The sequence below is a fragment of the Mastomys coucha genome, unplaced genomic scaffold (genome assembly GCF_008632895.1).
Source record: "Mastomys coucha isolate ucsf_1 unplaced genomic scaffold, UCSF_Mcou_1 pScaffold5, whole genome shotgun sequence".
NCBI classification, from domain to species: domain Eukaryota; kingdom Metazoa; phylum Chordata; class Mammalia; order Rodentia; family Muridae; genus Mastomys; species Mastomys coucha.
The window spans coordinates 27,171,769-27,194,881 of record NW_022196911.1 but is presented as its reverse complement, the minus strand read 5'-3'; the positions used below and the strand labels follow the sequence as shown (position 1 = coordinate 27,194,881).

At 46.1% G+C, this 23,113-nt stretch overlaps 1 long non-coding RNA gene across 2 annotated transcripts; it reads left to right on the top strand.

Annotated features, from left to right (window-relative positions):
- Positions 1-3,696: 3,696 nt before the first annotated feature.
- On the top strand, positions 3,697-8,446 carry LOC116079140. Of its 2 annotated transcripts, XR_004113772.1 has the most exons (7): positions 3,697-3,788; positions 5,136-5,223; positions 5,610-5,703; positions 5,840-6,198; positions 6,278-6,331; positions 6,710-6,831; positions 8,130-8,446. It is a non-coding gene; the product is annotated as an uncharacterized LOC116079140 (long non-coding RNA). The 2 variants fall into 2 exon arrangements; XR_004113773.1 differs by lacking the exon at positions 6,710-6,831 and having other exon boundaries at positions 5,840-6,331.
- Positions 8,447-23,113: the final 14,667 nt, after the last annotated feature.

The window sequence follows — 23,113 nt, the reverse complement described above, 5'->3', positions numbered from 1 at the left end:
AGAGAAAATTTGCAGTTATTTCTTTGCCTTTTAAAGACTTGGTGCTTTAGGATTAGTCAAATTCCGGCGTAGCTCCAGCGCATCCTGCGTAAATAAATTATTATTGATTGAAAAGCGATCGGCGCGGCCCGAGCCGGGGTGGGGGTGGGGGGCCCTTTCCTGCAATCAGCAGCGCCGGCCGTGAAAGGTATATATGATTAATTGAAAGATAAGCTGCAACTATCACCCGGAATGTCATTAATGCGCCGGGGAGACGTCCATTGGAGACAGGCAGCGTTATCCGTAGCTTTATCTTCAACAACGCCTCGCTCTCTTGGCCTGCGCCAGGGAAACAGATGGGGGTTTCTGTCTGGGACGCTCGCCCCATGTTTATATTTTGGGAAGAATCGCAACTCTAGGGAGTCCCCGGCGGGCCCCCTGATAAATGAACATTAGCACTTTTTCGGACTACTGTATCAACAAAGGGGCCGCGGCGCGGCAATAATTGGCGAGAAAGCAAACAGAGGGCGGAGAGCGCGACTCTGCTCTTCGTCCGGCTGATGGATGAGCAGCGCGGCCGCCTCCTGGCCTGGCCCGTGCTTCCTTCCCGCGGGTCGCGCAGGGCCGGCCGGCTCTGCAACGAGGTGTGCCTCCGGCTGCAGGTACTCAGCCATCCTAGGCGCTGGCGCCCTCGGAGGTGGTGCGTCTTGGGTCCTCTTGCCAGACCACTTGTCTAAGAGAAGATGGTCGCAGGAGAGAGTGACTCAAGGCTACCTTCCCAGACTAGAAGCAGCGATCGCCATTTCCTGTTTGTCAATGGGGGGGAAAAAAGCAAGATGCTTGCTGCCAAAGAGAACCTGGGAGGCTCCCTACGCTGTCCTCCAGAAGGGGAATTCTTCACCAAGGAGGAGGGAGGGACGGAGATAGACAGAGACAGAGAGAGATACAGAGAGAGGGACACAGAATAAGAACGTCTTTGAGATGTAACCCCTCCTCCCACTCCCCCCACCCTTTTGCTAAGGCCCTACTGTGATAATTTCATTCTCCTTACTCCACAATCAATTTGAGGTCACCCACGCCCAAGAAACTTTCAGCCTTCAACCTCCACGCACCCTTCTCAGCCCCAGTCACCACGAATCTCCTCACCTCTATGGATTTGCATCGCCTGAGTGGTTCCTAGAAACAAGCTCATATTATAAGTGACCTTTTGTGTCTGGTATCTCTCAATTAGCATAGTGTTTATCAGATCCCATCACCTTGTGACATTTATCTGTACAGCTAAATAATATCCAGTTGTGCGAATATGCCATTTTTGTTGACTAGTTCATTAACTGATTGCTATTTGGGTATTTGTGCTTTTTGCTTTTCTGAATAATCTACTTTCACAGACTGGGAAACCTTCCTCTGTTCTCCCTCTTAGCATCAGAGTGTGTGATAGTCTGTTCTTGCTCTATCCCGATCCTAACTTTTTTTTTTTTAACAAGTTTCCAGATTTTCGTTTTGGGTTGAGCTCACCATATCTGCCAACAGTTCTGTTTTCTAGGTCGCCAGGCAGAGCCCTGGAAATACTGACTCCGTCCATATATTTGAGGTCCTGGTCACAAGGCTAGGACTTTTTGGCTCTGCCCCAAGGTACAAGGACTGAGCCAGGCAGAGAGCAGCCCCCCAGTGTGCTGTTTCCAAGACTAAGCTATCCCGGTCTTAGAAAGAACTGAAAACCACAGAGGAGAGAAGTAGGGCAGCCTGGTAAGGAGTGTGTGTCTTTCTGTCTGGAGAAGTCAGGACTTCCACCTGTTTTTTGAGGACTCCAGACTCAACTCCCTTTGGGGTATTTGGCCTGATTTTCTCCACCTCTTCATCTTCACTGACCAGGTGGGTAAATGCTTGCCAAACAAGCTGGACCTGAGTGTGATTCTCAGGAATCTGACTTCCACAAGTGCACCCTGATTCACATACAACATACATATGATGATCTTTAAGTGTTAGCCATGATAAGGATAATAATTTGGAATGTTTGCTTATTTTTGAGGGAGAATAGAAGAAAAGATTGAGAAACCACAGGCGATTGCTTTAAAATGTTGCCAAAGATACCATAAGTAGAACTAAAGAAAAAATAATCTAGAGAGAACAATAGTAGGAATACATAATGAAATAATGAATTTTAATAATATATCTAGAACATGTCCTGGTAAATGAATAAGGAAAATACTCAACAGAACAATTGTAATATTGCCCAAGACTAGCAGAACCTTGCTGGGAAAAAAGAGGGTGGAGAGGACAGTAAATAAAAAAAAAAAGTTAAGAAATGTCAAATAAACCAGAGAGGTATCAGACTAACGAATGTAAAAAATTGACACTCCTAACTTCCCAATAAATAATAAAGTCGAACAAAATTAGGGGAAAAAATCTACACATCCATTTATACTGTGGACATAATCGAATGGAAGAGGGTTTGCCTAGCGTTACTGGGCCTGAGCTTGATACCGGGTCTGCTGGTTTTTGCCAAGTGACCTTTCTGTGTGGTTCAATGGAAGAATGAATTGAAAACCCTCTCTGGCTCTGTCAACATGTAAACTGCACAAACCATATGATGGAGTGTTTTCACGGCCAGTGTCTTTATGCAGATACACATGCATATGCAAATAAAATACTTCCTCTGCACTTTAATTTTTTTAAGAATGAAAATAATTTTTAAAAATCCAACCCAGTATATGTATTTTGGGAGACAAGTTAAAAATCATGTTGTACCAAGTAAAACTGCAGATGTAGGAAGAGAAAGAGTTCCATTTATATTTATATTTATATTTATATTTAGGAGTATGACTACATTTTGTGATACATTAAATATCAAACAAGATACAGACTCTCTCCTTTCTGGCACACTGTGTATGTAAGCAAGCCCTCTGTCACTGAGCATTGATTTTTACTTACTTGTTTAACATTTGTGTGTGTGTGTGGTGGGGGGGGAGATGTCAGAGGACAACTTGCTGGAGTTAGCTCTCTTCTTGTATGAATTCAGATCTTTAGGCTTGTTAGCAACTACCCTTTACCAATCACCAGCATCTATCTGTCTGTCTGTCTATCTATAGATAGATAGCTTTCTAAATGTTGTGATAACAGGCGTGAGCCCCTATACCTGTCTGTACTTTATTTGGAAGCTAGGAGTGTCAACTTTTTTAAAATTGAGGATTAACAAAATGTTAAAGGAAGCTTTGAATATGAGGAAGGGGATCTGAAATTAAACATTATAGTATATTGTAGTAATCTTGAGAAAACAGATTTTTTTATTTTTCATTTATTTTATTTATTTTTATTTTTTTGCTTTTGGAGCCATGGACCAGAATTCTGGGCAAAGGTTAAAACTGTAGATTTATATGCCTTTTCTCTCATTTTAGAATTTTAAAAATCAAAGGTAAGTGAAGTTTGTGACAGAGAGCCCAAGTGGCAATCCAGTAAACTCACCATGGTGGGGGTCAGAAAGGATAGGTTAGGGCCCTGTGTGTGTGTGTGTGTGTGTGTGAGCTTTGTCCAGCAGGATCTGATCCCAGCTTCTCTCCAGCAAAGCTGCCCTCTGGCTTTTCCCTGAAGTGGTTTTTTTTTTTGTCTCAAAGTGCCCACCTGAAGGCACACTGGAACAGGCTCACGAAAGACAGGTCCATCTCTCAATGCACCAAGGGGAAACTGGAGAAGGAGGCTGGCCAAAAGGTGTGATCAAAGACTCAAGACCTGACCACCATGGGACCTGGCCCGGCTGGGGGAGGAGTTCAGTGGCCTAGCCTAGCTTAGGCCTGTTTGTCCATCCTCCCTGGGTGAGTGGGGAGCTCTAGGCAACTCTCTGGTGAACCCCGACTAGATCTAGAGTCTTGCTAACCAGATTGAGGTGTCTCTCTCCTATCTTGGGGCACAGGAATTGGTGCAAATATTTCCTACATGGTCTGCTTATATATAGTGGGAACTTTTGTGGTCCTAGAATCTTTCACTTGTCACAGGGCCACTTTGGACCTCTTGACCTCATAGGGACACCACTTTCAGAATCCACTTTCTCACAAGGAAAGGTTTCCAGGTAGAAGCGTGCCACCCCAGCCTTGCCCAGAATGACCTCCAGTTCCCTCTTTTGCCTAGAGCGGGATTGAGCTGCAGCTCGCTGGAGCTGGACGCAACAGCGTTCGGCGTTCGAAAGCTTTCCGTAGGTCTCCAATTGCCCTCAGCTACAGGAGGAGATATGCATGCCACACATAACCACCAGAAAACTTCTAGGTCCTCCTTTCTCCTCAGGTTAAATATATTAAAAAACAAAACAAACAAAAAGAAAACAGAGCCGAATGTTAGCAAGCTCCCTCTTTCCTAAGAACTTTGGGAGCTTGATCAACCTGGACTGCTCCCTGCCGCTGCTGAGGAAGCCTGGACCTTGTCCAGCTGTGTTAGGTTTCCTTAGCAATAGAAAAAAAAAGTGACTACTTTTATTTAAAAAATAGGTACCATATCACAAAACCGAACAACAAACTTGGAAAGGGGGAATTTATACAGCAAGCCCTTTAGCCTCCAGTTACCTTACCCAAAACATATACATACATACATGTGTGTGTGATGTATATGCACACATATAATGTAATATAAATATATATAAATTATGCATAATATATATTCTACTTGTTTCTGGGGACTGGGCTCAGGGGCCTCATCTGCTGGTCAAGTGCTGACTACGATTCACTTTATTGAGACATAGTAAGTCTCAACTACAATTAACAAGGTCATGCGTACATTGCCCCGTGAGTCTGTGCAGGTGGAAAAGCTCGCGGAGAGTTTGGAGAAATACAGGAAACGCTGACATTTTAAATGAGCTCTTCCCGGTTAGTCTGTCCAGGGTCTGTCACAGACGTGAAGGAGCCCGTCCTCCGCAGATTTTATTTGTGTGTTTATGGAAAACTCAAATAGTAGAATGTGTGTTTTTTTTCAAATTCTGTGTGCTCCTTTATAATTTTTTTGCACCTAAAATTTGTAGTTAGTTTCTTCACACTTTTCTCGTGCTTTTGGCGGGGACGTTCCCAAAACACGGAATTTCTCTTTGGTCACTTTGATCGGTTTGATGGATGCGATGGGAGCCGTTTTCCGACCTCTGCAGCCGGTTTCCTTATCTTCGCGTTCTTTCCCCTCAGCTCCGGGTCCGCAGTGCCACTAACAAGATCCTCCACCTGCCCAGACCGCTGCAAAGCGCTAGAGCCTAAACGGGTCGCGTCTCAGAAGGTGATAATTTGAAAAATCAGGTGACATTGAAGGGGGTCAAGGCTTCAAGATGCTTTCAGAGCTCTGCTAGCGATGGTGCGGAGCTCTGGGAGGCAGCTCTGCAGACGCCTTGGGCGTGAGATCTCAGATTGAGCAACGCGCAACTGCCGGCCACGCTTGGGGTTTCGCTCCTAGCTTCGCGGACGAGCCTGGTGTCCGAGTGTGCCGCGGGCTGTGGTTGGAGTGGAAGAGTCACTCACTGCCTGATCCGGGTGGCTGAAACCCTGCGGGCAGCTGCGGAGCCTCCGCCTCCTTCCAGGACTGCCGTAAATCAGGCTGTAAATGGTCGCCGCACGGTCCCAGATCATCACTGCCTTTTCTCTCTCCGCACCATCTTTTTCTTTCAGACCGTGCTTTACAACCCTTAATGTGCATAAAATAAACTGGTGTCCCACGGAACATGCCGCCTTCTCCCACGCGGGCCGAGCGGATTGTGAACCGGTAGGCGGCAAACTGTCACACGGGGAAAGCCCAGACTGTGGACTGTTGGGAATCAGGGTCTACCCAGAGCCTCCCTGGGTGGCTGGGGACTTCGGGGCCATGGAACTCCGGGTTAGTGGAGCCTCTACTCCCGCAGGATTTTCGGCCAGCGCAGGAATTGGAGAAAAGCGGGATGGAGACGCTAAAGGAACAGTGTCAAACGCCACGCTTTCAAGGGGCACATGACGGCTGCAGACACTCAAGCCCTTAAAAGAAGCATTTAAACTTGGGAGGAGTACGGATGGAACTCAGAGGCACACCAGTTAGTGTGAACAACACGCGCGGGGACTTTGCGGGAGAGCTCACAATTCCGGAGTGCACGGGGACCCGAGGTGGCTCCGCCCCGCCTCACTCCAGTCAAACTTCAGTCTCTGCCGGGTGTAAAGGCATCTCTGAGCTCCCAGGGCCCGCGCGTCGCCTGTGCAAACCCTCTGCTGTGTGGCCTTGTATCTTTAGGTAGGGGACATCTTTTGTCTCTCGGCAAGAAGCTTTCCTCCGGGGAAGATAAAGTAATCGATAGGGTCTTTTTAAATAGCTCCGAGTTTCCTGTCGGGCCAGGAGTATCAGCGCGCACACCAAATCTGCTCTGGTATGTCATCTTATCTCCCTTTCCCGCTGTTGTCCCCAAACGCTGCCTGTCAAGAGAGACGCCACCCGCATTAGGACCCAGACTGGGGCCCTTCCGCTCGGGGTCACACGCTGCCCCCTCGGCTCCGCTGTCCTTCGCGTTCCTGGAGGGTGGGAAGGAGATGCTGCAGCCCGGGTGAAGATTCTGGGACATGGAGGGGGTCACTGGGGCACACTGTCACTCAGAAGGGGTGTGTGGGGACACGGGGAACAGCAGAGCAGCGAGCTGACTGCTTGTCTGTGTGAAGGAAAATCAGGCTCATTCTTCGAAGGGGCCCTTGGATCTCAGAGCGCTCCAGGCTGGCCCCAGCTTTCCCTAAACCCAGGATGACTTTGGCAGGGAGAGGACCGGGTGAACCTCAGAATCCAGCCATTCTCCTTTGGTCCAACTACTCCACTTCCAGCCCGCAAGGAACCGGAGTGGGACTGCTTTACGACCTTAGCCAACACAGGAAAGCCAAGGTAGCGAGTGGTTACAAGTGGCCACTGCTTGGGCAGTTTTTTCTTAGTGAGTGATTCCTGAGGAAATCTTTGGGCCAGGACTCTGCAGCCTGTGCCCTCATGGTTCTAAGACACCCTGATCAGCCAGGTAGACCCAGATGCTCTTTGCTCGTCTAAGCATTGTTCTGTGCCCACCCTTCATTTTTTTTTTCTATATTCAGCCAGCTGTAGCTTCCTTTTTAAACAAAGAAAAAGAAACCCTCTCAGATGCCCTCTGTCCTCATCAGCATGGGTTTCCAACAGCCAGGTCCATCTCAGGCATATCCAACCTCCTTTCTGTCACACCAACACACACTGCCATTGCAGGGGTGGGGGTGGGGAATCACTTCTTGGCTTCAATACAGGCTTGCTCCCTTCCAATTGTCCAGGATCATTCTGGATTACTGAACTGCTGAGAGAGGACCACCCACCAAAACACAGCCCCAGGATAATCTAGGCCTTGGGAAAATCTCCCTTGTCATTTATCAGGGTTTATTTACCTAAGATAGCAGTTTCTGTATGGAAACAAAGTAGGGGCAAGCATCGCCCTTCTCCCTCGTGCTAAGGGAAGAGGCATCTCTGAATCTTATTCTTTAGGTTGGCCTTCTCCCAGTGGGCCGGTCCATATTATCCCAGCCCTAACCGAAGCTGATTCTTAGCAATAGCAGAATACTGGTACAGGAGCCAATAGTGTTTTCATAAGGTGGGCCCCGAGCCTCCTATGCTGTGGTGAAACCCACAGATTGCAAGCTGAACAGCTCAGTGATTTGGGAGCCATGGCTCTGGGCTCTTGCGTTATTCTGACAACTGGTCCTTCCAGGATCTGGAGATGGCAGAGCTCTGTTTGAAGAAACATTTGAAGGGCATCTTTCCTTCCAACAGAAAGTGGGAGACCAGAGAGTGAACAGCTCCTTTCCTGCCCTATGGATGTCATCACCAGGGACTTAGACCTTTTCTGGAGGGGAAGCTATACTGCCTGGTTGGTAGAGGTGGTGAGAGGAGAGGCAGAGAGGAGAGGCGGGGCAGCTGCTCCTGCTCTATTTCTTCCATCCCGCGGGCAGGCAGGCAGGCAGGCGCAGGGGCAGCAGCTCTGTTTCCCTCTGCTCTCCGGAGCCTTCCTAGTTCTCAGGACTTTTTGCTCCAATACAGAAGGGCACAGATTAAAAGTGAAACAACCTGTGTATTTTCCCAAACTGAACACAAGAAATAGAACATCTAGATGCCCTGAGCCTGAGCTTCCTCAGCTAACTACAATTCCCCCCTCTTTCTCTTTCCTTTAGGGACATGCTGGAATGACAGATGGGTGCTACCACACAGCACTCTTGACCGGAAACCGAGATTACCTACTTTTGGGCTTCACTGTATACCCAAGCATGAAGGAGGGTGACTCTGTGCCTGACAATATTTATGTAACGTGGGTTGGGTTTATGAGGTCCTGCCAGGTTGGAGCTGTCAACTCTTTCTGCTCTCATTGTATTAATATATTCCAGGTTGAATATTCCTGACTAAAAGCCCAGATGCCCACGGTATGAAACAACGGCCCCTGTTCCCACATACTGGGGCTCTGTGTGCCCATCAAACAGAAAGGGCAATAACACCGTGCCAAAAAATGACTTTCAGGTTGTGTGTATATTAAGCAAATGGATTCTGCATTGAAAGACAATGGAGTTCTGTCCCTGAGATGTCTCTCTGGTGTACAGTGATGGGTCAGATCCTACCAAGCAGTCTAAGCAGATTTAAAATCCCATGGCTGTTGCATTGGGTCTTGTTCTTGGTGGTAAGAACAGGATCTAAGGCCTCTCCAGCAACAGTCTACCTAGCCATGTCTCAATCCTAAATTCCATGTTTTTACATTAAAAAAAAAAAACCCTAAAATGCATCCTTTAAAAAATGAAAATGTTGTGTGTACATGCTGTGACAGCCCACACAAGGGGCTCAGAGGACAGGTTTCAGGAGTCATTTCTCTCTCAGTTTGTGGGGCCCAGGAATCAAAATCAGGTGGACGGCTGGTGGCAATGCCTTTATCCTGTGAGCCCTGAGCTGTCTCAGCTGTCTTCATGCTTCTAAAAAGCCAAACTAAGGTGGCTACAGGTTAGAAACAAAACCATAAAAACCCGACACCTTTCTCTTGGAATATGAGTGAAATATAAGCATTATTTAATACAGTCATACAATTTGGTAGTTCTAAAACAGTTTTTTTTTTTTACATATTAGGTGAAGACAGCATATGATTTTTCTAAATTATTTTGATTGATTGACTTTTTTTGAGACAGTTTTTTCGTGTAGCCTTGATTGTCCTGGAACTCACACTGTAGAGTTCAGGCTGGCCTCGAACTCACAGAGATGCCAGAGTTCTGGGACTAAAGGTGTCCACCACAGCAGGCTTATTTTAAAAGTGCCTGTAAACCTCTGATATTTTTCTTTGCATGTTCTAACTACTGGGCTTTTCACTTCTTTTCTTCCTGATGTTTTGATGTCTCTTTTTCTATTAGCTAGTGAACCTTTGTCATATTATTTTATGTGATATTTTATTATTGTTAATTAATATTATTACTATTTTATCATTTTCCTGATTGTCTTCTTAAAAGTTTTCTTTAGGTTTTCGGATGCTTGGTAATTTATAAAAGGGATATTCATACACAGTAGGGCTTTGGTTTCTAGTTAGAACTCAGCATGGGCCATGGCAGGGATGGGGCAGCCCAGAGTGAAATCCACAGGACAAAGGCCATAAGCTGCTTTCCTTTGAACACCAGGAACCCATGATAGGTGTCCTTAGAGACTAGCCTAATTTAGGCATTTCCATCCTGGGCATCAAGTCTGAGGGCCGATGAGGGAGTGTCAGTGAACTCTCCAAGGTCAGAAAGAAACTTCTAGTTGGCAAGGCAGTCAAGCAGAGGGAGGAAAGCGATTGAGGTCAGGTTTGAGGGGGGTTTGGGGGGAAGGGTCTGGGAAGACATTCGGGGGAAGACCTCGGGAAAGACCTCGGGGATGACCTGCAGAAAAGTGGGCAGACTCAGGCTCTCCTGCACAAGGTTTGCCCTTCCCGAATGAAACAATAGTCACGGCTTTCTTGAAAGACTTTGAGCATTAACGTAAGAGCATCCCCAACAGCAGGGTATTCCAGTGTGTTATCCCAGATAGGAGGAAAGCTCCAGGGCTTGCTGCAGGGTGGCCGGCACCAACAGATTTTCCCCAGACCCAGTGACTTATGCGAAGATTGTTTGGTACTCCCGACTCTGGCGGGGACCTTCTCCTAGCCTGACTTCTCTTACCAGGTCTTAGCCTGCTGCTTAAGGATCACTGAAGGCCTTATGCTCAGCCTCTGCCTGGGGTTGCTGGTCCCAGAGCACCAGGAGAGAGGGGAAGCCAGGGAGGGAGCAGGAAAACGGAAAGTAGAAAGAAAAGGAGAGAGAAAAATTGAGCGTGAAGAGAATGGAGAGTATCGGTGAGGAGAGGAGACCGGAGGAGGAACTTCTAGGGAGCCAAACTTTTGTAAGTTTGAAAGAAGGTGCCAAGCAAGCAAGATCCTCGCCTGTCCTCCCCCCCCCCCCCCCCCCCCCACACCCTGTTTCCTTGACCGGTGCTTTAGGTCCGCAGGGGACTAAAGCGCCAGGAGGATCCGGTGAGGAGCCTTGTGCACAGCCGACCACTTCTCTCCGCGGTAATGTAACTCGGTAAGGTAACTCGGGCACAGGGAACTGTTTCTCTGATGTACAATGTCAGACAGAAAGCAGGGCCTGTCTGGATCCCGCCTGGTTGTGTTTGGAAGGGAGAAGAGAAGGGTGCATTTTGAGATCTGCTGAGCAGCACTGAGAAAGTGGCACAATATATAACAATAATCGCTAGTATATTATGAGCTATATAGTAATGCATAATGTTTTACACAAGTCAACTGTGTTATAATTAAGGAGACATGTATTAAACAATTCAAAGTAAGAGTCAATCTGAAATGTCTAAATATAAGAAATCAGAGTTAGGACATGTTAATTAGCTTAATCTAATCATTCTACAATGTACACACATCAAAGCATCACATGGCACCCTTATACTCTCTATACATATTTGTAATTATGATGGGTCAATTAAAATAATACACAAAAATGAGGAAGGTATGGACACCACTTGTCAATGGCTGGAAAATTTCCCTGTGATGCTCTTGGAGGATTACACAGGTCAGGATAAATGTGAATTTATCCTCCTCTCTTTTCTTCAATCTTCCTAGACCATCGGAGGGATCAGTGCACATGGAATACGTTAAACACACTCAAAACGAAAACCAACCAACCAAAAATGTCTTGCTGCAAGAACACATTTTGAATGAACTGTCTCCTTACTTTATGGTGGTGCTGGGGATGGAGGGCCTGCCTTGCACAAGCTAGGAGAGGGCTTTGCCACTGGGCTTGCAGCTCTGCCTACTCCTTAAAGCTGGTTCTGACTCACCCGCATGCGCATGCGCTGGAAAGTGGGCTGAAACTGAGCAGTGGCACTTTGCGGTCCAGTTGTGTGTGTGTTTTTTTTCTTGGATATTTATTTACATTTCAAATGTTTTCCCCTCCCCCTCCCCTGCCTCTATGAGAGTGCTTCCCCACCTACCCACTCCCATCCTCCTGCCCCAGCATTCTCTGACAACTGGGACATCGAACACCTGCAGGCCCGAGGGTCTCTCCTCCCACTGATGTCCAACAAGGCCTTCTTCTGCCACACATGTGGCCAGCACCATGGGTCCCTCCATGTGTATTTTTTGGTTGGTGGTCCTGGAATTCTAGGTCACAGCAGATTCTGGGTCTCCCTTTCAGAAAGTGAGTGTGGTGCCAGAGTCTGTACTTAGTAAAATCAGGGCAGGCAGGCAGGCCACTTCCCTGGTACTGGGCTCTGATAAAGCTGCAGCCTGTATATTCTCAAGCTCTTGCTCTTTTGTCTTTCTGAGACTTCTCCTGGGGTCATCCAGGCTTCCTTATTCTAGAAAGGCAACAAGGCTGCCCTCAGAAAGCTTGCTGTCCCCTGCAGTCCCCAGGACTGGTGGGGCTCAGACTCTATAAGACCACATCAGGGCCAGGGATTAAGTCCTTAGCACCCATAAAGGATATCAACCAAAGGGGAAAAAAGTAAATGCTTGGGGGTTGTTGGGATAACCTCTGCTCAGAACCCACTTATATATGCTCTGGCCGTGGTGTACCCAGCCACACATCACTTTCTCCTCCCCCGCTCTGCTCCCAGATACCCTCCCCTGAATCATTCCTATGTCCTCCTCAAGCCTGATAGCCTCTTTTTCTTTAATTCGTATTGCTAAGCCTCTTTTTCATTTCCCTGATGTGGCTGGGTAGACAGCTTAGCCTAATAGGTGGTCTCCAGGCCAAGGAGAAATGTCCTCTCAGTGGAGGTGACAGGATTCCTAAGGATGACAGCAGAGGTAGTCAGTCTTTGGCCTACACACACACACACACACACACACACACACACACACATGTACATACACACACATGCACATACACACACACATGAACATACACACACATGCACATACACACACACATGAACATGCATATACACATACATACAAACATATATACACATGAACATGCATATATATACACACACACATGAACATGCACATATACATACACAAACACACATATGCATGAACATGCATATACACACAAACATGCATGCACACACATATACACACAAATACACACATGAACATACATATATACAAACATGTATACATACACAACTGTGCATATACACATACATGTGAAATATGAATATATACATGAATAAAAATAAAAAGCAAGAACCCCTTAGATGAGGAAAATAATAAACAGATTTAGTTTCTTATCTCATATTCATGCTCCTTAACTTTTAACATTCAATATTTTTATTATTTTCTTTTCTTTTTTTCCTTTTTTTGTTTGTTTGTTTGTGTTTTTTTGAGTCAAGGTTTCTCTGTAAGCCCTGACTGTCCTGGAACTCGATATGTAGACCAAGCTGGCCTTGACCTCAGAGTTCTATCTGCCCTTGCCTCACAAGTGCTGGGATTAAAGGCAATCACCACCATCATATAGCCAAGATTTCTATTATGTTAAAACTGCATATGCCATGAATATATCCACTCCTCCTGCCTCACTGTGTGACCCTGACTAGTCCTAAACTAAGTAGACCAGACTGGTCTCAAACTCACTCACAGAGACCCACCTGCCTCTGCCCTCATTAAATGCATGTGCCACCATACCCATCTATGAATATGTTCTTTTGAAATTTATTTATTCCTTTATTTTATGTCATTGGTGTTTTGCCTGCATATATATCTAAGTGAGGATATCAGATTCCCTAGAACTGGACTTACAGACAGTTGTGAGCTGACATGTGGGTGCTGGGAGTTGAACCCTGTGGAAGAGCAGCCAGTGTTTGTAACCCCTGAGCCATCTCTACAGTCCCATTTTCAGTGATTATTTCTTCATTTTCTCTGATTTTAAATTTATTTTATTTTTTAAAGATTTGTTTATTTTTATTTTATGTGAATTGGTGTGTGGACTGCATGCATGTCTGTGTGAGGGTGTTAGATCCCCTGGAACTGGGGTTACAGACAGTTGTGAGCTGCCATGTGGCTGGTGGGAGTTGAACCCAGGTCCTCAGAAAGAGCAGCCAGTGCTCTTAACCTCTGATCCATCTCTCCAGCCCCTTATTTTTAGTTGAAATAGAATTACATCACTTTCTCCTCCCCCACTATGCTCCCAGATACCCTCCCCTGAATCACTCCTATGTCCCCCTCAAGCCTGATAGCCTCTTTTTCTTTAATTTGTATTGCTAAGCCCCTTTTTCTTTGATTATTATTGCTACTCACATATGCTTGTGTGTATGGACATATGTGTATGCACAAATCTATAAATAAAGCTACAATCTGCTGAGTTCTTGGTGGTATGTATCAAGGGTACCACATTACACTGGACAACCAATAAGGGGGGACTCATCTCTTGAAGGGAAAAAACGCTTCTCTCCGCAGCCATTAGGTGCCTATAGTTCTTTGTCTAAGGAGAAGACCCTGTGGGATGTCCCACTTCACATTATCATGCTCACTGGCCTGGATGTTGTTGAGGTCTTTATGCAGCCATGTCGAGGGCAGACAGCTTCACAGCAGACTTCCTAATATTCTGGCTCTTACACTCTTTCTGTCCCCTCTTCCATAATGCTTCCTAAGCTGTGACGTAGATGTATCCACTGGGGCATGGCTCCCACCATCTGCTGATTTCTGCAACTGTCCAGTTGTGGTTTTCTGATAGTTTCCACTTGCTATGAAGAAAGGCTTTGATGAGGGGTGGGTGCTACATTTAGAGTAAAAGTGGTTTGAGCATCCCTCAATTTAAAAAAAAAAATGGATGCATAGTATTCCATATCTGTAAATCAGAACTTATTAAAGTATTTTCTATTGATAGATATTTGGCTTGTGTCTCTGATCTATCTATCTATCTATCTATCTATCTATCTATCTATCTATCTATCTATCATCTATCTCTCCATATAGAGCATTGAACCCAGTACCTTCTGCCTCTACCACCCCACAACTTTCCCATCCCTTTAGAATGATTATCCTTTACTATCTGTCCACATGAGATGTCTGTGAGTGAAAGGCAGGCTGCTGGTGACAATTCTGGGACATCTGGGAGTGTCTTGTGCTCTGTGATGCAATACAGCCATAAAGTCTCTCAGTGTTCATTCATGAAGGGAGGGCTGGAAGTCAGATCAAGACTTTCATTCAGACACATGCTGGGTTTTGGGCTCCAATCTACCCTTTGTGTCTATCTCAGAGTTGGGAGTATTAGGACAGGCATCTGAGACACAGGAAAGACCACTCAATGATGGGGACGACTTCCAGGCTATAAGTTCTACCTCCCCAAAGCTCTTGCTGCTGGCAGAGGCCTCAGGGAAGCCAGCTCCATCCCTGACCATTCATCCCTACCTTGGGGACAGTCTAAGCTCTGTGACCTGGGGTGAAAGATCCCAGATCCTGTTACTGGCTCCTCTTGGAGGCCTCTACTCTTGGCCTCCCTGCTTCCTGTGACTAATTTCTGAAATCCCTGTGACTGAGAAGGTATAGGATGAAGTTTCTCATTCCTGGAGGGCTCCAGGTCCCAGACTGGGGCCAGGGAGTTTGATGGTGGGTGACAGCTAGGACTTCTGTGTGGTCACATACAATCCTTCAGGAGCAGAAGTGGGAACCTTCAGATTGGGTGGCGGCAGCTGTGGGTTACAAGGATAACCTCACTGATGGCCGGGTAGATAGGACTCTCTCTCTCTCTCTCTCTCTCTCTCTCTCTGTCCTGTCGGGTAGATAGGACTCTCTCTCTCTCTCTCTCTCTCTCTCTCTCTCTCTCTCTCGTCGTGTTAGGCCATTCCAGAAAGCAGTGTGCGCCTGATGAAAAGGCCGTGGTCGTGGTGTTGCCTTAGGGAATCTGCTGGGTCTGGCTCTGACAGTCTTCAGCTGCCCCATAAATCTTCCATCAGCTCCATGCAGCCAAAAAGATGTCATCACTGTTTTCTCCTGGCGACAAGGAATAAAAGGTCAGTAACTCCCCCAGCCCCGCCCAAGACTAAGGAGACAAATGGAAAGTTTTCCTAGGGAGGTGCTGGGCTGTTTATGTAGAAACGATTTGTGCTAGGAAGCTAGCTTAAGTGTGAGAATGGTGATTGCTTTAGGCGCCAGTAGTGCCTGGGACTCTCCCACACTTAATAGACAGAACCTAAGAAGCTCAAAGTTAGAAGAACTACCAGCTGTCATCTAGTATACTCAGATTCAATTCTCAAGACAATAGAATCTGTACCGTAAATAATATGTTTATGTGGCCTCTCGAGACATTCAAACAGAAGCACCAAGAGTAGAAAAGGCTCCCCATCCCCCTGACTTCTGCTATCCTGTGTTTAAACTGTGCAGTGTCTCTGTCAGGTCATCCCTGACACTGGCTGCTGCTCACAGACTCTTGCCTGGAGAAGCGTCAGCGTGCATTACAACAAGGTTGCTGACTGGGTGGGTACCTGATCTGGAGATGGTGAATATTTAAAGTTGCTGAGCCATGTTGCTTGGTCTGTGTGGCTTGTCAGAGGTTGAATTCATCTTGCTTGCATGGACTGTACACATTGAGGGGCTGGCACCCCTTCTGCCTTGGAGCTTGAGGGCCAGTTGTCATTCTTCAGTCTGGGCACTCAATGGTGCTAGGGGCAGCCTGGGGCTTTGAGGCTCCTTCATGGGACACCAGCGGGGGAGAGGGCGGCTCCATTGTCCGGGGTGGACTCTGTTTCAGTAATTTGCATAAAACAGTGACAACAACATCAACATCAAAACCTAATCATGGAAACCATCAAGGAGTAAGGGCTCCAAGGCAGCAGAGGAAGTAGGGCTTGTCTGCCTCATTTATAGTCTGAAGTCTGGGGAGAGGTGGTCTAGAGGCCAGGCCAGGCCCGGGATCATACTTCTGGGTTCTGATGTAAATGTAAGTCCTGGAATGAGGATGGAAATGTCCCAACCAGGCTCTGCTGATGCAGCTGGCTCCCTACATGCCAGAGCTCAGCACCCACAGAGTCAACCAACCTCTGGTTGAAAATATTTGGACCAAACTTGTATAGGGCTTTTTTTTTTATCATAATTGTCCAAACGATACAGTACAAGTACTTATATAACATTTGATCTATACTAGGCATTGAAGACCCTCCAGAGAAGAATTAGATCATACTGGAGACAGTGTATGGGTGCTATGCAAATACCACACTATTTTATAGAAGGGGCCTGAACATCCCTGGATTTATAAAGAGGAAGGGAGTCTGGAACCACCCCCCTCTTAGACAACTGCATGTATGTACACTCTCTCTCTCTCTCTCTCTCTCTCTCTCTCTCTCTCTCTCTCTTTCTCTCTCTCACACACACACACACACTCATTATGGGGCTGGGGTGACACCTCAGTTGTTAAAGTGCTTGCCATACAAGCCTGAGGATCTGAATTGAACCCCTCAGAACCCCTGTGGGGGAGGGGGAAAAGTTGGGCATGATATCATATGCTTGTAATCCAGGCAATGGGGAAACAGAGGCAGGTGACTCCCTGGGTCTTGCTAGCCAGACAGTCTAGTCTACTTAGCAAGCTCCATTCCAACAAAAAAACTTTCTCAAAAAGCAAGGTAGAGTGGGGCTGGAGAGATGGCTCAGTAGTTAAGAGCACTGGCTGCTCTTCCAGAGGACTGTGGTTCAAGTCCCAGCATGGTAGCTAGCTCACAACTGTCTGTAACTCCTGTTCCAGAGATCCAACAGCCTCACACAGAAATACATGCAGTCAAAACACCAATGCACATAAAATAAAATTAAAAAAAGGTAAATAATAAAAAGCAAGTTAGGAGCTGGTTCTTCTGGAAGACCAAGGTTTGATTCCTGGCACCTACATGGCAAGTCACAACCATTTTAACTCCAGTCTTAGGAGCTGTGGCACAGTCTTCTAGCTGGCACCAAACATGCATGAGGTATGCAGACATACATGCAGGCAAAACACTCATATGTGTTACATAAATTTTTTTTAAATAAAGCATTGTAGCTGGAAACTGAGAAATGACAGCTGAAGCTGTCCCTTTGCCTCCACATGTACATGCATACATATGAACACACATGTACACACACAGTCCCCCAATCCATTTACCTTATTTAATATTGTTTTTTCATGCTAATATTTTTAGCAATAAACCCCAGGCTGAAACTGTTGTCTGGTTTGTCCTGTCCAGCTTCCTAGGAGGTCTGGCTATCCTACCTGACTTCCCCACCTTCCTCCCCTGCAGGCCCACTGTGCAGCAGCTGTGGTTGAACTCCAGTCTACTTGTTAACCCTTGAACCATTTCTATTGCATGTAAGAGTATCCCTGTTGAACTGCTGTTGAGACAGGGTTCTGACCTCAGGTGAATGGCCAGGGATCCAAGGAGAGGAAGGGACTCGGAGGGGAGGGGTGTTTTGAATGCTACCTGGGCTTGTACGATCTAATTGCTTGCCTTAGGCCAGTGGTTCTCAGGCTTGTGTGTGTGTATCAGAACCATCCTAAGGGAAGGATGGACACACAGACTGATGGCTGCTCTCTCCCATCTTTGATGGTTGCTTGGGTAGGACATGAGATTTTGATGAGCCACGGTTAACATTTTTAATTTGAAAGAGGCTCTTGTGCTATATATCCCAGGCTGGTGGAGAACTATGTAGCCTAGGGTGGCCTTGAATTTGAAAATCTCCCCGCTCTGTTTCTCAAGGGCTGGGAATAAAGGCGTGCTCTACCTTGAGACCTGCTTCAGTCAACAGAAAGGTGACTGGAGGAACCCTGAGGCAAGCCCACAGCTGTGCTCTCTGGAGGTCTTAGACTTCAAGCCCCATCCTATTTTACCTGAGACCAGGCTGTAGTCATTTAAATTTATGAGAGGACAAGAGACAAAGTGGAGGAGAACTGTGGCCCCAGCCATGACCAGCATGAGGGACAAAATCCTGAATTTTCCCAAACCAGTTGATCAGCAAGTTCAAGTTTCTCAACTGAGCTACTACTGACATTTAGGACTGGATGGTTCTTTGTTGGGAGGGGTGGAGGTAATAGGGGGCAGGGAACGACACAGCATGCACCACCCTTGGCCTCTTCCCAGTAGAAACCATCAGTACCCATCACCACTGTCTTTGGGCATTCCAAGCAACCTGGGTGGTTGGACAATCCATATGATTTCAAACTGTGCTAAGTCCCTAGGTTTTTGGGTAGTCCCTGTGGGGGATAACTGAAAGCTGTTAATTAGTTTCTCTGATTTCACTCCTTGAATGTGTTAATAATATTAAAGGATTTTTTTTTTTTTCATTTTTCAAGACAGTGTTTCTCTGTGTAGCCCTGGCTGTCCTGGAACTCACTCTGCTCACTCTGTAGACCAGGCTGGCCTTGATCTCAGAAATCCACCTGCCTCTACCTCCCAAGTGCTGGGATTAAAGGTGTGCACCACTACTGCCTGGCTTTAAAGGATGATTTTTAAAAGCTGAATTCTGAAAGGTTCTGGAATCCAAAACTGTTTGAGTACCATTCTCAGGTTTCTGGATCAGGAGTGCTCACCAAGTAAAAGCTGTGCAGCTATCCCACAGCAGATAAACCACAACAAACCAAACCAGCCCGGCCCAGCCCTGAAATATGAAAATCTTGTGGTCCCAAGAATTACCAGCCCAGGAGGCTTAGCCTCGGTTGGTTTGCCGGGGGCTTGTGACTCTTTACTTTGTGTTCACCTTTGTCCTTTGACTTCACTCATCCAAAAGCTATTCAAAAATCTATTTACCCACCACAAAACAAAATAAAACAAAACACTCAAAAGCCCAAACAACAACAGCAACCAAAACAAATATCAAACCTCTTTTTTTAAAATGATTTATTTATTATATGTAAGTACACTATAGCTGTCTTCAGACACCCCAGAAGAGGGCATCAGATCTCACTATGGATGATTGTGAGCCACTATGTGGTTGCTGGGATTTGAACTCAGGATATTCGGAGGAGCAGTCAGTGCTCTTAACCACTGAACCATCTCTCCAGCCCCCCAAACCTCTTTTATCTCTTGTCTGTTACGACTCTGCAGTCAGGCTGCCCACTTATAATTCTGTCCTGCTACCTGCAACCAATGTGATTCTTGGCAAATCAGAGCCTGTCTGGTCCTCATTTGCTTTATTTATGAGAAGAAGGTAATATCTTTTAAGAGAGAAATTCTGTTTACATTTATTTATTTTATGTGTAGGAGTGTGTTCCTTGCATGTAGGGGTGTGCCTCATGTGTGTGCCTGGTGCCCACCAAGGCCAGAAGAGGGCATTCAGTCCCTTAGAACTGGCACTGCAGATGGGTGAGAACCACCATGTAAGTAGGTGCTGGGAGCTGAACCTGTGTCCTCTGCAAAAGCAACAAGTGTTCTTAAATGGTGAGCTATCTCTCCAGCCCTGAAGAGATTTTATTACAAAAGCTTTTCACAGCAGGACGCATGGATGGGCATCTATCTATTTTCTGGGAAGGAGTGGATGGTGATATTTTAAGCTTCACAGATCATATGGCTTCTGTCACAGTGACTCAGACAAAAGTAAAAGAGGAGCCACAGACAGAACGCTGGAGTGGGTGTGGCTTCCAGTACCCTCATGCCATCCTGAGCAGCCACTCTCATCTGAAGGAGAGGGACTGTCTCTCAGTAGGACTTGATTTGCTCTAGACTGCAGCGGGTCGGTCCATCCAGTGATGGCACATGAGAAGGTTTTGCCTATTGCCTACTTAAAAAAAAATTCTTTGATGATTTTTTAAAAAATTATTTTTTATGTGCATTGGTGTTTTGCTTGCATGCTTGTGTGAGCCTATCAGATCCTCTGGAACTAGAGTTACAGACAGTTGTGAGCTGCTATGTGGGTGCTAGGAATTGAAACAGGGTCTCCTGTAAGAGCAACCAGTGCTCTTAACATCTGAGTCATCTCTCCAACCCCTTGCCTATTGTTTTAGTTAAGGTTTCTATTGCTGTGATAAAACAACATGACCTAAAGCCACTTGGAGAAGAAAAGGTTTATTACAACTTACAGTTCCACATCATAGTCCTTTGAGGGAAGTCAGGGCAGAAACTCCCACAGGGCAAGACCTTGGAGACAGGAGCTGATGCAGAGGCCAAGGAAGGGTGCTGATTACTCGATTGCTCTCTGTGGCTTCCTCAGCCTCTTTCTTATGGAACCCAAGACTAGAAGCCCAAGGGTGGCCCCGTCCACAATTGGCTGGGCCCTCCCACATCAATCACTAATTAAAAAAAATGCCCTACAAGCCTGTCTATGGGTCTGGCATTTTCATAATTGAAAGATCCTCTTATCAAATGACTCTAGCATATATAAGGTTGACATAAGCTAACCTGGACATGTACGACAAAGGAGGCCTTTCATGAGTGACAGCTGTCAGTGACCCTATCATAGGTTGTGTACCTTATTCCTTCCTCAGCCATCTTCTGTGGCTTTGGACTTTTCTTCAGCATAGTCATCTGACTTCACTTGTGGTTATTTTGGTTCACCTTTGACCAATAATGGTAGCCAGTTCCAAGATGGTGCCCTACTGGCTTCAGTTCCTGCTTTTCTGAAAGGATGAGAACCACTGAAGTGGAACTGTGTTCTCAATGCCATCCCACAATGCATAGGGCTGATCTGGCTGCCAATGGACATTGTAGAACATCTATAGAAAAATGACATCAGAGCCCAGGGAACGAAGACACTGTTGGTTCCTCTTTGCCCTCTTTGGGTGGCCCACTGGGAACAACTGGCTGTCACCTTCGAGGACACCCAAGCAATCTTGTGGGAAGGGCCCCCATATCATAAACTAGACTGACCTTTTCAACCATGTGGACCATATTGGAAGTGAACCTTTCAGTTTTGGTTTAGCAAGCCTTCATATGACTGACACATGTTGACACCCTGATCCTAAACCATATGGTGCAGCTAGCGGAGGTTTCAGACCTCCAGAAGTTTTGTAATATTATACCTCTCTCTCTGTCTCTCTGTCTCTGTCTCTGTCTCTCTGTCTCTCTGTCTCTCTGTCTCTGTCTCTGTCTCTCTCTCTCTCTCTCTTTCGCACCTTGGGGATATTCGTCATGCAGCCATAGCTAGCTGATACATAACTCTCATGTTTACCCCACATTAAGTAAATGCTACTTTGCTTGTGAAGAGCGGAAGCTGGCTTTGCCAGTAAGAACTTCCTGTTTGCCCGACATTTTGCTCACAGAATAAATGGCAGAAAACATGATCAGCTGGCCATTACTGCTAGATGTTTTGATGATTCCTGGCGTTGAGTGATTTACCTCTAATCTGACCTGTTACATCACACAGCCCATCTTCTGACCATATGAACTATGACTACGGCACATCAAGATTAATAACACAAGATAACACTTAGTACATATTCTTATCACTGTCAAAGACTCACTGAAGAAGGTCCTATCATCAGCTCTATTGTGTTCAGGTCAGAGATGAGTCTGTATATCCCTTTCAAATTTCATGTTGAAATTTGAAATTTAATCTCCCCTTAATACTCTGAGGTACTACGAGGTGGGACCCTGAAGAAGCAATTAGGTGCTAAGAGCTCTGCCTCCATGAGTGGATTAATCCACTTACGGATTAATGGATTACTGGGCTAATGGCTTATCTTGAGAGCAGGTCTGTCATGCAAGCCAATTTGGCTCTATTTCTCACCTAGTCACCTCTTACCATGTGGGTTCACACTACCTCTGCTGAGTCCCTGTCAGCAAGAAGGACCTCACCACATGTGGCCTTTAGACTTTGGGCACCCACCATTAGAACTGAGAGATGAATAAAACTTAATTCTTTATAAACTACTCACCAGCATTCTGTTGCAGCTCTAGAAAACAGACCAAGATGCATCTTTGAGATGCATTACACTTAAGAGTCTGATTTAGGATTCAATGTAAACAGGATTGAACTTGAGGTCCTGCCACCCCAGACACTCTACTTTTTAGAGACCCACGCTTCCTTTGTACGCTTTCCTCCCCGTGTTCTCTGCCCTCTGTCAGCAGCAGGGGAAGGGAACACCCCTTTCTATTTCAGGCCCCAGCTCAACTGTCACCTCCATTGTGCCACCTTCCCTTGACATTCTCAGCCACTTAACAAATATTTGTCTAGGGACCAGCCATTGACAAGTCCAGCCTTGCAGTATGAGGGTTCACCAGGAAAAATAAAACAAACAAAGAGACCGAAAGGAAAACAAGGTTCTTGCGTTTAAGGGGGTGTTCCCGTGGAAGAAAATAAACAGATAGACACGGAGAAGATAATTCGAGAGCCTACTGCCATACTAATGGAGTGTTTCCAAGGCAAAGAAGAAGAGGAGCAACAGAAAGACTCCAGTGTCTAAGTGTATGGCTCAGGCATCTAGGCCGACTTCCTGGAGTGGGAGGACTTGAAGAAAACCCGAGGGTGTGAAGTGGGCTGGGCATGAGGCAAGAAAGCAATGGCTGTCTTACAGGGGGATTAAATGTTAGGTTGTTTTTATATACATCCAAGTTTCTCTTTTGTTTTGTCTGTGTTGGGGACCAAGTCCAGGACCTTGTATATGCCAGGCAAGTACTTTGGACCAAGTCAGATTCAAATCAGACATCCACCTCTTGACAGTTGTCTCCTGAGTCTGGATCTCAGTGGATGGGCCTGGGATGAAGACAGGAAATTGAAAACCAGTGTACATATGGTGTTTAAAGCCAGAGGGAAGAGTGAAATTAG